The sequence below is a fragment of the Chamaea fasciata genome, unplaced genomic scaffold, assembly GCF_029207755.1.
Source record: "Chamaea fasciata isolate MVZ Bird 193981 ecotype frontalis unplaced genomic scaffold, bChaFas1.0.hap1 SCAF_1, whole genome shotgun sequence".
Taxonomy (NCBI): Eukaryota; Metazoa; Chordata; class Aves; order Passeriformes; family Sylviidae; genus Chamaea; species Chamaea fasciata.
The window spans coordinates 29,673,135-29,687,168 of record NW_027094086.1 but is presented as its reverse complement, the minus strand read 5'-3'; the positions used below and the strand labels follow the sequence as shown (position 1 = coordinate 29,687,168).

General features: G+C 38.7%; 1 long non-coding RNA gene across 2 annotated transcripts; it reads left to right on the top strand.

Annotated features, from left to right (window-relative positions):
- The first annotated feature begins 2,233 nt into the window (after window positions 1–2,233).
- Window positions 2,234–11,269, top strand: LOC136301717 (uncharacterized). 2 transcript variants are annotated; one of them, XR_010723925.1, is made up of 3 exons: window positions 2,234–2,312; window positions 9,258–9,456; window positions 11,186–11,269. It is a non-coding gene; the product is annotated as an uncharacterized lncRNA (long non-coding RNA). The 2 variants fall into 2 exon arrangements; XR_010723926.1 differs by lacking the exon at window positions 2,234–2,312 and adding an exon at window positions 8,442–8,514.
- Window positions 11,270–14,034: the final 2,765 nt, after the last annotated feature.

Sequence of the window (14,034 nt, the reverse complement as noted above, 5' to 3'; positions counted from 1 at the left end):
GGAAAACCACTTATGCAAAAGCATCAGAATTTTCTAGGGGAAATGTCATTTTATGCTAGGAAAAAGGCATGCAATTTTCTGTCAGGAGGATAAAAATATTAGTTTTGTGATTGCCCACCTGGAGGGACTCTATCCATTAAATTCACTACTCACTAGAAGAAAGCAAATAGGTAAAAGCAACCCTTCATGTAGCTGCTACCTTCTGCAAACGTTGTCTTCCGCACAGATATCGATTAAGGCCCTAGGTTTTCTTCCACATTTTCCTTCTTTTCTAAAAGGGGTTTTGTTTTCAGGTTTCGTAGTTGTTGTTGTTTTGGGTTTGTTTTATTTTGTTTCAAATTAAAGTTTTCTAGATAAACAGGTTTTTGTAAAATCTTAAAATTCATGCTGAGTCAGTACAGCAATATCTTGCAGAACAGCTTTAGGAAAGGATCTGCTATTACAGAAAGCATGGTAAATTAGTTTTAACTGAATGCGTTCCAGGGTCTGTTCAAAAGCCTCTGGGTTACTGGGTAATTCACAGATTACATTATTTCCACTCACATGGATTTGCACCAATGTGAAAGGGTAATTTTCATAAAAATTACACAGGAAATGGAATGTCACTCCCAGAGCTAAGGAAGAGGTAAGTAAAAGAAAATGCCGATGAATGGAATCACCTGAGAGAAAATAAAGGGCAGAATTGAAGTAGGATGTTTCAGTTCGTAAAAATGTTGTAGAGATCACAAGACTTATCTCTCCCTTGCAGAACTTCTCTTCTACACCAACATCAAGGTCCAGATTTCAGTCCCCATAATTTACATTTTTCCAAGAGGAAAGTCCAATTTCCTGAGTATATTTTGATTCCTTTGTATGTATTTGTGAACGGGTTGCCACATAACTTATGAAAGTGTAGTAGAATGTAGCACATTTTCTGTTCCTCCTACAGCAAAATGGTGACATGATTGTTGTAATGAAAACCATCCTGTCCATGACCTTAAATACTCAGCCTCTGAAGTGAAATTCAAAGAGGAGGAAAGTAGGTTGTGATATTTATCTTTTTCAACTTGGTACATGCAGGACTGAAAGGTATCCCAGCTCAGTCTGCAGAAGATGGCATTCTTTCCTTTAAGAGGGAAAATCTTTACTTCCAAGATCCTGAAACTTAGTGTTTTGAATGTAGAAAGAAATAATTATGAGAGTCCCAGACGCCAGTATATTTGCAATCAAAGCTACCTCTGAAGAAAGAATTGAGATAAATGGCAAAGCGAGAGCTGTGCTAGGCAGGAGGAAGAACTGGGAGTAAGGGAATTAAGGAGCAGTGAACAGCAAACATCTGCAAGAAAACTGCTGATTTGTGGCTGAGCAACTTCTTGTACTGAGCCAGATGGTTCATTAGCAAAAAAGCATGGGTAGATGCCAAACAGCTTTAACTCTGCAGTGACCAACACCTGTACCTATTGCTTCCAGGAGCATTATGGAGACAGGGCACTCCCAAGATGTGCCATATAATTTTGTTAATATTAAGGCTGGCAATATTGAATCATGGGCATCCACTGCTAATTCTAACCTATAAATAGCCCCCCAAACATGCATGGAGTCTCAGAGATAAGGCAGCAGATTATTTTTAAAGGTATAATACATGTGTTGCTTTGTAGCAGCATATTATTGCCATTTGCTGTTATCTGTCATTTTATGACGTCTTCTCACCATCCACCAAGTTTCAGGGAATATGCGTCATTTGCTTCATGTCCAATTTGCTCCATTTTCATTTCTCAAGGCAGTAGAAGTTCTCTTTCCATCTATACTTTTACATTTCTCTCAGATACCGATATCAGCTATGACAAATGCTTGGTTATTCTTGTGCTCAAGGCAGACTTATTTTTCTCTTTGTAAATATAATAGACACTGAGGGCAAGTTTTCAGTTGCTCTTTCTTGTCATCTTAGTCACAACTGTGGGTGAATGAGTTTCTTTGAAAATCAGGCCCACCCAGGCTCATACAAATTCTCTGTGACAATATTTGGGCAACTGCTTTAAAGCAAACATATAGTGGACAGAGAGATTGTTGCCCTCTTCCACCTCAAAAGCATCAGCACTCTAGATTGCTCATTATAGGAGGGTCTGAGAATCTCTGGGGCCATCCCTGTGAAAATCAGGTGACATTTCATGCCACTCTCACCACATCTGTAAAATCAATCTGTATTTCTGCTTTTCCAAGGCCACCTTGCAATGAAAAGGAAAAGAGCTGTGGAGTGAAGGACAATGGCACTAATTTATAATTATAACCCTTTACCCAGGATGATGGGGTACATAAGCATCCATCAAATACAAGTAAGTGCTTAGTAGATACTGAGTCAGGCTTGTAATTTCCCAACCAGCTGGCAAGGACACCCATCCAATGGCTGAATATGCTTTCTCCCATGCTGATATCTTTGTGCTTAAGGCTAATATTATATTTAAAAGTATACTTAGCATTATATTAATATAATGCAGTCCCTACACCTTGCTGGAGACATCTGTCCAGAGTATATATAGCTTGGAAAATCTGGCACCATCAGCAGTGATGATGTTTTTTGCCTTTATTCTGGAAGTGGTGATACCGCTTCCAAGAACCTATATACAAACAAACCAATATAGCTAGCCAAGCAAAAAAAAAAAAAAAAAATTCTCTTCTTTCTCCACTTGAAATAAAGTCTCCATTGCCTCTGGACATTATGGACATTATTCAATCATGTACTTTCTATGCCATTTTCCTAGAAACCCAAAACTCACTTATATTCTGCACACACTACTGAGAATTGATCTCAATCTTTCATCTTAACTAAATGCTAAGATCAGAAAAAAAAATCCTGATTACATGTAGCTGGTCTTCCCATTGCCCACTGAAAATCACAGTGTCATTTGAATGTGTCTTTGTACACTCCTGATGGGGTCGAAGAAACTGAGGGCTGAAAAACAACTATAACCAGCTGTCAGTGGTGTTTAGTGGTGTCCAGGTGTTGAAAGGGTAAATTTCCTGTTGCCTTACCTTCACCCTTCTGGTCAGAGGGATACACAGAGGGAATCAAATTAGAAGATTTAACGCTTCATCAAATATGTCTTAGAACTGGATTCATATTTACCTGCCAGAAAGCTATCTGGGTTAAGACATCACTACCTGTCTTCCCCTCAGGATATGGGATTCCTTTGTAATTTCCTACTTTTACATCTCAGCTCTTGTTTTTCACTAGCTGCTTCTCTGGGATTCAACCTTAATTCAAGGACATTTTTGGGCTTTTTATGGAAGTCTAAATGTGACAACAGATACCTTTGCTTCATCCTTAACTTCTGCACCACATAATCTAAAGGTTTACAGTGTTGTATTGTCCTTTGATTTCCTATTTGCACTTCCTCTTCTAGCTTGTGTGATTAGGCTCAGCTTGGGTTTAGAGAAAAGCCTTGCTTTTCTTTCCTCTCAGTGCAACAGTCTTTTTGCACCTGTGGCCTCTGTTTCAAAATTTTTCAGATGAATCCTTGATATTTTTCAAACACTTTGTACTCCAAACCTCCCTGCAATACTTGAACTTTACTGGAATTCTGTTCCCTGCCTCTGTCTATACTCTCAAGAAGTTTCCTTTCTTCCTTCTCACCCTAGTCCTATGCTAGAAAAGACTGTGGTGGTTTGACCCTGGCTGGATGCCAGACACCCACCAGAGATATTCTACGCTGCCACTCTCCTCCACAATTGGACAGGGGAGAAAAAACAAAACAAAAGGATCATGAATTGAGATAAAGGCAGGGGGAGATGCCTCACTAATTACTGTCATGGGCATTACAGACTTGACTTGCGGAAACCAATTAAAATTATAATCAAACAAAATCAGAGCAAGAAAATGAAAAGGAACATAAAATCTTTAAAATACCTTTCCCCCACCCCTTCCTCCTTCCTGTGCCCTGTAGGAGGCAGAGGGAAATGGGGATGGGAGTTATTGTCAGTTCATCACACACTGTTCGTCAGGGAGAGGAGTCCTTCTCCTGCTCCAGCATGAGGTCCTTCCCACAGGACATAATTCTCCATGAGCTCCTCCAGAGCCCTTGCCATGGGTTACAGCTCTTCACAAATTGCTCCAGAGGGGGTCCCTTTCCATGGAGTGCAGTTCTTCAAAAACAGGCTGCTCCAGGATGGGCCCCCCTAGGGGTTGCAAGTGCTGCCAGGAAATCTGGTCCAGCCTGGGCTCCTCCCTCCACAGGCCTGCAGGTGCCTGTCAGGAACCTGCTTCATCATGTGATTCCCACAGGGCCACAGCCCTCTTTCCACTGGCTCCAGCACAGATGTCCTCCATTGCAGGTTTGTCACCACTGACCTCCATGGGTGCAGGGGCACAGCTTCTTCACCGCGGTCTACACCACAGACTGCAGGGGAATCTCAGCTTAGGTGCCTGGAGAACCTTCTCCCACTCCCTCCCCACTGACCTTGGTTTCTGCAGAGCTGTTCCTCTCACATTTTGTAAATCCTCTCTTCTCTGATCACAATTACAGCTGCACTTTTTTTTTTTCCTTCTTAAATATGTTATCACAGAGGCATTACTGCGATTCCCAATTGGCTTGGCCATGGTCAGTGATGCATCTTGGCTGGCAATGGCTTTGCCAGACATGGGGAAGCTTCTGGCAGCTTCTCACAGAAGCCACGCCTGTATCCCCCTTGCTACCAAAACCTGGCCACACACCTGGCTAATACAAACCCAAATGTTCTTGTTGGCTGCAATTGTTAAAACCTTGCCTCCTGTACAAGGAGTAGGGTGTCGATAAATGAGACAGTGGTTGTGGTTTAGTTAAGTAGTCTATTGCATCCTCTGATACATGTCTGAAACACTCCACCCTCTCCTCAGCTATGCATGATAGATTGGCATCCTTGGCACATAAGGAATTGGATGTTCTTTAAAAACATTAAAGATCTCTTCTCTTAGGCATCCTACAGTTAGTGCATCAATCAGTAAACATTTCTTTGTGCAATCAAACTGAGAAAAAAGCTTAGTTTTGCTATTCATTTTTGTGGGATAGCTTACAGCATAATTGATTAGGATTTGCATTCATGGTCCCATATATGACAACTGATTTGCAGCTCTGAACTCTCAATCCACACCTAAAGATAATCACCAGTAGCTGTCTTGTTATTGTTCCCTTGCATGTCAAGGATGTTTATTCATGGGCCTCTGGTTGTCTTCCCATCACTTTGGCCCTGCTCTCAAGTCACTAGATCTGAGTCTGTGTCTTCACCTCTATTTCCCACTGTCATTATAGAATAACCATTTGTACTGCCACCCATCATCACTGAGCTTTGATCACAACTAAAGTCGCTGTCTGGAGCTGTCATTGATTTTATGTGCTGGAGACAAAAAGCCATCACATTGCTATGGAAGAGCAGCTCTCTAAGAGCCTATTTTTGTGCCCAGCTTCATGACTTTGATATTTTAAACACATCTGTACAACTTTGACTCTTTGGCCCTCCAGTCGTCATCTATGCTTTCACCCTCTCAACATGCTTTCCATTACCTTCAAGCCACAATCTGTTTCACAGTTTCTCACTTTTACTTCGCTGCAGTCAAAAGCTGAAGTTGCTAATCCTCTCCTGCTCCTTGCTCTCACATCAAGGAGCAGAGCAAAGACAGTCATTTCACGTTAAAATGCCATTACTACTGTTGTGAGGTTTTTCATTCCATAATTTTTAGAAATGTAGGACACTAATGCAGCACTGGAACTGGTCACAGTAGACGTACCTTAAGTGCTGAGATGCCAGGGAGACTGATGCAATCCTCTAATCATACATTTAGGTTCAAATTGCATCTTTAACCTTTGCCTCTCTCATTGGTAGAAGGAAAGGAAGAAGAAGGACAAAATTCATTTACGCATTTCAATATGTAATTTTTTTTGGAAGATATAACAGTGAAAAAAATGCAGAGAGAGTTTAAGAGACAAATCTTATATCTGTTCAATCAATATTAGCATAGTGATTTTATACCTAAAGTACAATCATTTCCTCTCTTTTAACCAGTAAATCAGATGGAAATTTATCTATTTACAACCAGTGTGCAAAATATTTGATCATTCTACAAAATGAATTACAAGTCCACATATCACAGCAAAGATAAATCCAATTGATTGAGAAGTCAACCATGACACAAGAAGACTGAGTAGTGAGTACATGAGTATACAGAATTAGGCATACCTTGATCTATAGTGTCTATATCAATAGTACCATCAGAATACAGAGTTGAGATCCTGCTGGCATGTAACATGTGTGTGGACCCAATTTGCCTGTGCATTGTAGCCAACAAATATTTTCAGCAAAGTGACCTATGGTGCCCTTCAACTGCACAGCACAGCAACAAAGCTAGTGGTAAAAGGAAATTTAATCCTATAGAACATTTATGATATGCTGTATAGAGAGACTTTAACTGCAACTCTTCATTGTCCCTGATACCTTCACTGTACACAACACAAAGAATGTAGAGAAAAATGTCAGTCATGTCCAGACAGGTATAAATTGTGCCTTTGCAACTATTAGCTGAATATAAGATTTAAACATAAAGGCCCCTTTGTGTTTTATTTCCCTTTGCTAAGAAGCCATTTTTGAGTAACTAACAAAGACAAATTTTTCAAAACTTTCCAGGAGCTTTTTTGATGACCAAACCCACTAGCCTAACATTTTCATGGTTATGCTCCACATAAGAGCAATCCACCCCTGGAAATGTCCAAGGCCAGGCTGGATGGGGCTTCTGAGCAACCTGGTCTGGTGGAAGGTTGAGTCCTGCTGGAGTAGATGATCTTCAAAGTCGCTTCCAACCAAAATCATTCTAAGGTTCCATGAATGTCTGTGGACACTGCAAGCACAAATCCACAAAAAAGTGGATCTTTTTGTAACAGTAGTCTCCATCTGCAAGAGACATCATTAAATTTTGCCAAGGATCAACTTCAGGGGCAAGAATAGTTCTCTTTAAATAATCTCAGTGTAAAAAGCCAAAGCTTCTAAAACTGGAGCCCAGAAGAGATTCCACAGAAGGAATAAGGGCATAACTTTCTCTTTAAATCTGATGAAAATTGTAAGCAAATCACATCTCAGTTTCACAGACAGGCAGATTCAGCCAACCCACCTGAAAATATCACAAGAGTCTAAGAGTAGCTGGGCAACTCTCACTGGTACTGAAAACCTGAGTTTCTAAAAGGCTTTGTTAGTGAACAAAAGGAGATTTGTCCTTTAGTCTGACAAAACCAACAAGATTGACAACACCTCTTCCAGCACAGATGTCACAACCCATTTTAGAGTGGAGACTACAGGCAGATTTAATATTCTCATGAAATACCATACATTTTGACCCATCTTGTTTTGCTAAAGGTACATGATGAAGAAATAGTGTCTCTAGCATTATGAAACATTAGAGCAATACAGGTGGTCAGGAAGTCACTGTCCACTTTTATTCAAATACATTCTCTTTCTTCAAGACTCTTAGTGTGAATGTCAGTCATATTATCAGTTTAAAAGGACACCTTGCTATATATTGTTCAACAAGTTGGCTTTTTCAGGAGACATATTTCCACTTTTGTAATGGCTTGTAGCATTGTGTGAAGCCAAAATAGCAGATGGTCTCACAGTTATATTATTGTTACGTTCCCAAACTCACAGAAGCAGTTCTGTTTTAACCAAGATGTTTATATTCTTTGCTCATTATAGCTATCTTGGGCTAGTTTTGCCTTGCTATTCTCATTTCATTCCCCTTTTTCTTAACACTGCCAGTGTGAGAATCTGAGTGGGACATCAGTGGACTGCCTTCATGACTCATATTTTTGCACCTGCACACAGAACAGCATGAAGTTGGTCTCACATGGTGCATGGCAAAAACAAAATTTTGTCTTGCTCAATTTCACATGCATTTGGAGACTGTTCTCATTAAAATATATTACCTAGTTAAAATGTATTTTCCTAGTTTAGGAAATAAAAAGGCTGAATTTTCAGGCCCTAATTGTTCTAAAATTTTCTGTGATTTAAATGTTGTTCAATTGTTCAACAATTTGTCATGACATTTGGAATTATTTCATGTATCAGAAAACAGCTAGAGGTAAGAGGTAAAATATCTCTTAAGTTAATTATTTATACCTAAAGCAAAGCAAAAACCTTAAGAATGAATAATTTTTAAAAGAAGTAAAAATGCTTGTGTGTTTGAGACAAAGAAAAGGCACATCAGTGATCCCACCTTCTCATCCAGATCTTAGTGATTGTTTCAAATGCTGCTTTACTCAGGTTGTTTGTGCAGTGTGACAGGGACTCACTCCCTGCAGGGGCATTGGCAACCCTCAGCAGTCACCTGTTCTGTGTGAAGGGTGATGACAGCTAAATGTTGGTATCTGTGAAGGCTGGCAAGAGCTACAAAAGCCTAACCAGCAGGCAGTGTTGACTGACTTCCAAATTCTACCACTCCCCAGAGACTGCAAAATATCGGAACTGCTATGAGGAGGTGAATCCTTTCATTCAAGGTTCTCAAACCTACATCGTCTTCAGGTAGTTCTGCTCCAAGATCAGGGAAAAATCATGATTTATGGATTTAAAGTTAAATAGCCATTATATAAAATATAAAAGTCATCAAATGAGCTAGCACTGAAATTCCAGTCTGCTTTTAACCAGCCAAGTGTCCTAACTATGGCAAAAGGAAACTCAGAAAGAGCCCAGTGGTTTTATGAGGACCACCAAAAACTTTGGATGTAAGTGCTGAATTTGTGAACCATATTCTGACTCTTTGAGGAAAATAAGACAAAAAAAATAAAGCCTACATACAATGATAATAAAGACCTACATAGCTAATTAAAAGATAATTATTCTTAAAATGGGTCTAGTGACACACTATATGTTTGTGTTGCTTTGTCAGTGCTAACTGTACTATTTTCTTGCTTATGCCACTTACAGATGCTATGTATACATAACTTTGGTGTTATGCAGTGCATTGCCTCTTTTAATATGTTGTTCCATACATACTGACTCATTAGCTAATCATATGTGCAGACAACCAGAAACATTCTTGAAAGGCTTTTGGCTCTTTGATTTTTTTTTTCTTCCAAATGAAAATTACAATTTTTCCACTCCACTCATCCAGTGTTGTAAATGTTAAGTTATATAAAATGTTTCTCACAGGGACTGAAGCATTAGCTGGTATTCACAGGCTCCTAAAGCCATTTCTGAGAGATGTTGACAGTGAAGTGGAATGTCCTTGTCTCAGTTTCATTCTGTATCTTCACATTTAAATGCAGGAGAATGCATCCTGCTGAACCCAGACTGAGAGATGGAAAGGGAGGAGGTGCCCCAAGCACCAGAGCAGGAATTCTCCTGCAGCCTGTGAAGAAGACCATGGAGAACAGATTGCTCCCCTGCAGCCTATGGAGGACACCACGGATTCTTCAGCTTCACTCACTTTTCCCTGGCTTACAGCCACACATGGATAGCTGCAAGGTACCAAACTTATGTTTCCACACACCACAATACATTTTGATTCTATTTTTTTCCTGATTATATTATTCAATTCTTCCACATTCTGTTTTCTTCTTTACTGGTGGAAAAATAAGAAATACAGGTTTATTATATACTCCCAGGCATTTTTATGGGAACGAGTGCCTATATAATTTTGGTATTCATAAATTAATAATAAGTATTCAGGCACACTTCAGACTGCTGAGCTTTCTAGCACTAGTAGTATGTCGCTCTTTAGCACTAAAAATTATTATGTAGTTTCTAAAAATAATTCGATTTTAACTAAACCTCCATTTTTAGAACCAATTTTAACATTTACAAAAAGTTTCTGGATCACAGATGAACCAGTCTGTAGGAGTCTGTGAAAAATTGAGACATTTGTCATGAAATTGCTATCAACTTTATCAATATAACCTTTCAGTAATCTATAGATCACCGAAAGGATGTGGTTAATCAGAGCAATATTTGCAGAATTTTCAGATTTGTGAAGAGTCTTAAAATGGTTCTCATCCTATTCAAGGTGGGAGCAAATTTCTGCAATTTCACCATCTCCTGTAGGTCAGGATTTCACCAAAACTACAGCTCCACCACTGTATTATAGTATGCATTGAGACTAAAGGCCATAAGCATTTGAAATGTATTCAGGAAATGCCATTGCTCCTCTAGGATATATTTAGAATGTTTGTCTCAAAATTAAGTATTTCTACAAGCAGGTAAGTGACACTGTGTATTAGAGGCTAGAGAGAATGACAGTATGTGGGGTCTTCTAGGATTGGTAATAACAGATTAGTAGCAAAATCATAGAACAAGGGATAAATTCTTTCAGAGAGGTTCTTTGGTACTGTGATTCACATTAATGCAGTGACCCTTTCCAGTGTCCTGAGTCAATAACGCATTTCAGCACAGAGGCATGAATGAATTCTGTTCAAAATCAAGCATAAGCCTTAACCATATAGTAATCCAACATGCCTGAATTCAGGAAAAAATCATGTTGCTAGGACCTCATCAGAAATGGCTATGAATCCTGCGTCTGGGTAATGCCCCTGGAGCTGATCAGTTAAATCCCCTGCTTCATGAAATATGGCAGTCTGTCCTTCTAACAGAGATATTCAGAAAATTTGTGCAGATGGAAACTGATAGCACTTCCACTACAGCCCTCCAAGAATAAGGAGCTATGTGACTAGAGGACGGGGAGACAACATACCAAATAAATTAATTACAGGCTGATTACACATGGCACCAGTTTCATGTCTTCTCCCCTTACCACCAGGACACTTGGACACACAACAGCAGCTCACAGTTCCTGCATCCATGGTTTCTGGTAACAGCTCCCATCATGCCATATTACAGTAGGAGCACTTCTGTCTCACTCTCTTTATATTTTTAGTTTAAATATGACAATAGAAGCACTTGAAGCTGACCTATAAAGGTGGGGTTAATGAAAATCATGCAGATATTGAATGTCAGAAGAATGGGTTGAGGATTTGCATGCATCATACTGGAGCCACTGCATACATTTCCATAACAGTAAGTGATGAATAATAAAACCTTCAAGTTTTATGTTTTTATCATGTCATCATCTCTGATTTAATATTCTTTTTGGTGCATTTTTTTCTTCCTTGTTCTCAGTGCTCCTTCCTTCATTATTTAGTTCAAACAATAAGCCTTTCTCCACCTTTGGGAGTTTTATTTATATGTTTTTCCCTTCCAGATGCAAAATAGAAGTATGCATTAAGAAGCCATCCCAGAGGTGATTAGAGTCATTCATATGTAAAGTAAAAGGAGGATTCTCTGGAGAGGACTACTAAGCTCATGTCACTGTTTAAAAAAAAAAAAAAAAAAAAAAAAAAAAAAAAGCTCTTGGTTTTGTCCCTTTTTTCCACTATTTTGTGTACCTCCCCAAAAAAAAGAAAACTTCACACATGCCAAAATAGATGACAAAAAAATTTTATGGTGCTATTTGGTCATGGTCTTGGAAAGTTGTTCTCTTTAGGGAATGGTGGTAATTTGTGTTTTAGCTCTTACCAGGCAGATGGTCAGTCCATGGGACAACCTTTTCCTGTAGTTGCTGAGTGCTTGCAGAAGTGCTACTAAGTCTGATCCTTCCACTCTGAACCCAAAGACAATGTTCACCTTTCATTTCAAAGCAAAAAGAACCAAGATCTGTACTGGAGATTATTCTCTTTGTTTCACAAACTTAGATTGGTGTAATAAAGCCTGAGAATAAGACACCACTGCCTGCCTTGCTTTTGGACAAAATTTTACATTCCCCCATTAGCCTTGCAAAATGGGAATTGAAGGGGACCTGATCTGCACTTAGCTGTCACCTAGCTGGAGAAGCATCCAGATTTCCTTCAGCAAGATATTTCATTTCTTCTTTTTTGTGGAGCCTGAGACATTTTTCAATGAATGTTGTAAAAATGACTGTGTGACTTGGCCACTGTTAACTTGCTTTAAGATTCTGAGTATAATGCAGGGATTCCCCAGGGTGTTTTGGGTGCTTATTTTTCTATGAGAAAAATCCTCCTGTTGTCTGGCTGTCTCTGACTAGGAACGCCTATGTGTCAGTAATATTGAATTATTTAATACCTAACCTTTATACCTGCTTATCTCTTAGCATAATTCAGACACTTTGTGCTCAGTTCCACCATTGGAGCTTTTTCCAATACATTTTCTTTGGTATTTACCCACTGGAGCAGATCTGAGCACATAAAGAGAAACACTCAAATATTTTGAGTTAGACCAAAACTGTTTAAATCAGCTTTACTGGAAGATTTTCAATGCCCTTTAGAAGCCACCTTAGCCTTTACAAACTTATTCTCTTATTTAATTCTCAATACATTTAGATACCAATGTTGTGAACTGCTGAACAAGCTGTATTAGCCAAAAATGACTAACATATTTTAAATGAGTTTTAAGGGTGTAGTTATGACAGCCTCCAACAAAGGCTAAGACAATTATGACAGATGCCAAATATAAAAACAACTGAGGACTAAAGAAAGAGAAAACTAATATGGATTTTTATAAGTGACATTTGAATTATTCACGTATTAAGAATTTATTTAGTAAATAATTTTACCTTCCCTGACGTATTTTGCTCAGTCTTTCCAAATGAAATAATTTAGACTCCTTCTGTTTAAAAGAGTTAAGCTAAAACCTAAATCCCTTGCTGAAGTGTTCTGTCTGATTTATTTGACTTGCTTTATGTTTATTTAGAAACAAACAAAACACTATAAAATGCTGTCGATTAGGGATAATCTGAAATCTGGTAAGACAATCACTGTACAAGATCTACAGTAATTTGGACTCTTTTTTTTTTTTATCTTAGCTTAAATGAAAATATAAACAGAAAAAGGAGAACAACATGCCAGAAATTAACTTTTTGCCCTAACTAGAGTGCAGAATTCTCATTGAGACTGGATTTTCAGCCCAGATGGCTTGGCCAAGAAACATATGTCAATAGTGTTAACTGCACTGTATATGATTTGACATCTTGACAATTAGCAAACATAGAAAAAAAATTCTTACATGCGACATAGATACCTTAAGGATGAGCCTTACTAATACCACTATACCTCTTTTCTGCTACTGTTCTCCTGGATTACGTGGCAGTGTGGAAGGCAGCTCATGCTATATGCAAAACAGCAAATTCACCAGTCCTGCACCCTCTCTAACACACTTTGCCCAGTCCTGGGCATTTCACAACCAAATAAAGATTAGTCCAAAGTAAAAACTCATGGAATGCACTCAGTGTGGACATCAGGCGGCATTTCACCATGCAGACCTTGCTCCCTCTGGACCACAGCACTGGTTGGTGTTGACATGCTAACAAGCACATCAGGAGAAACAAAAAGCCTTGGAGTCCCTCAGGTGCTCCACCTAAGTGTCTGAGCCATTTTGCAAAATAGGATTTCAAAGCACTAAATATACATCACAATGAATTCAATCAATCAATGGTATACAGAAGTGCAACTGCAAAGTTTTCTACAGGCAATTTCTGAAAGCAATTTTTATTGCAGTTTCCATTACAACTGCAAATAGAAACTTGTTCCTAATCTTTTCATAGCAGTCTCCCACTTGAGCTGTTATCATGAAGTATGTTTTCTGTCTTGAAGCACTGAGGACAGCATAGTACAGATGGGATGAGCCATATAAAATTATTTAGAAATTGGATCCTATTACTGAGCAGTTGCCATGCTAAAAATTAGCAGAAAGGGTGTAACAAGATTATTTTACAAAGAGGATGCAGAGGAAGATGAATTACTTCTAATGAGATTTGCCCACTTTTTTTCCCTTAGAGTTGAGACTTAAAACACCATAAAAATAATAGATAAATTTTAATTACCGAGAAGACTTATTTTTTTCATAGGCTTCTGTAGAACTTCAGGAGACACCAAAGGGAGGTATCCAAAGATTTCTCTACACAACATTCCATCAAACTTCAATTGAAATCATACTGTTATCTGTCTAATGACCAAATTGATGATTCTTCTGCTCTTTGAAACATAATTTTTGAAGGAATTCCTAAGACAATGTCCTTTCGCTTTCTAATGTCACTCA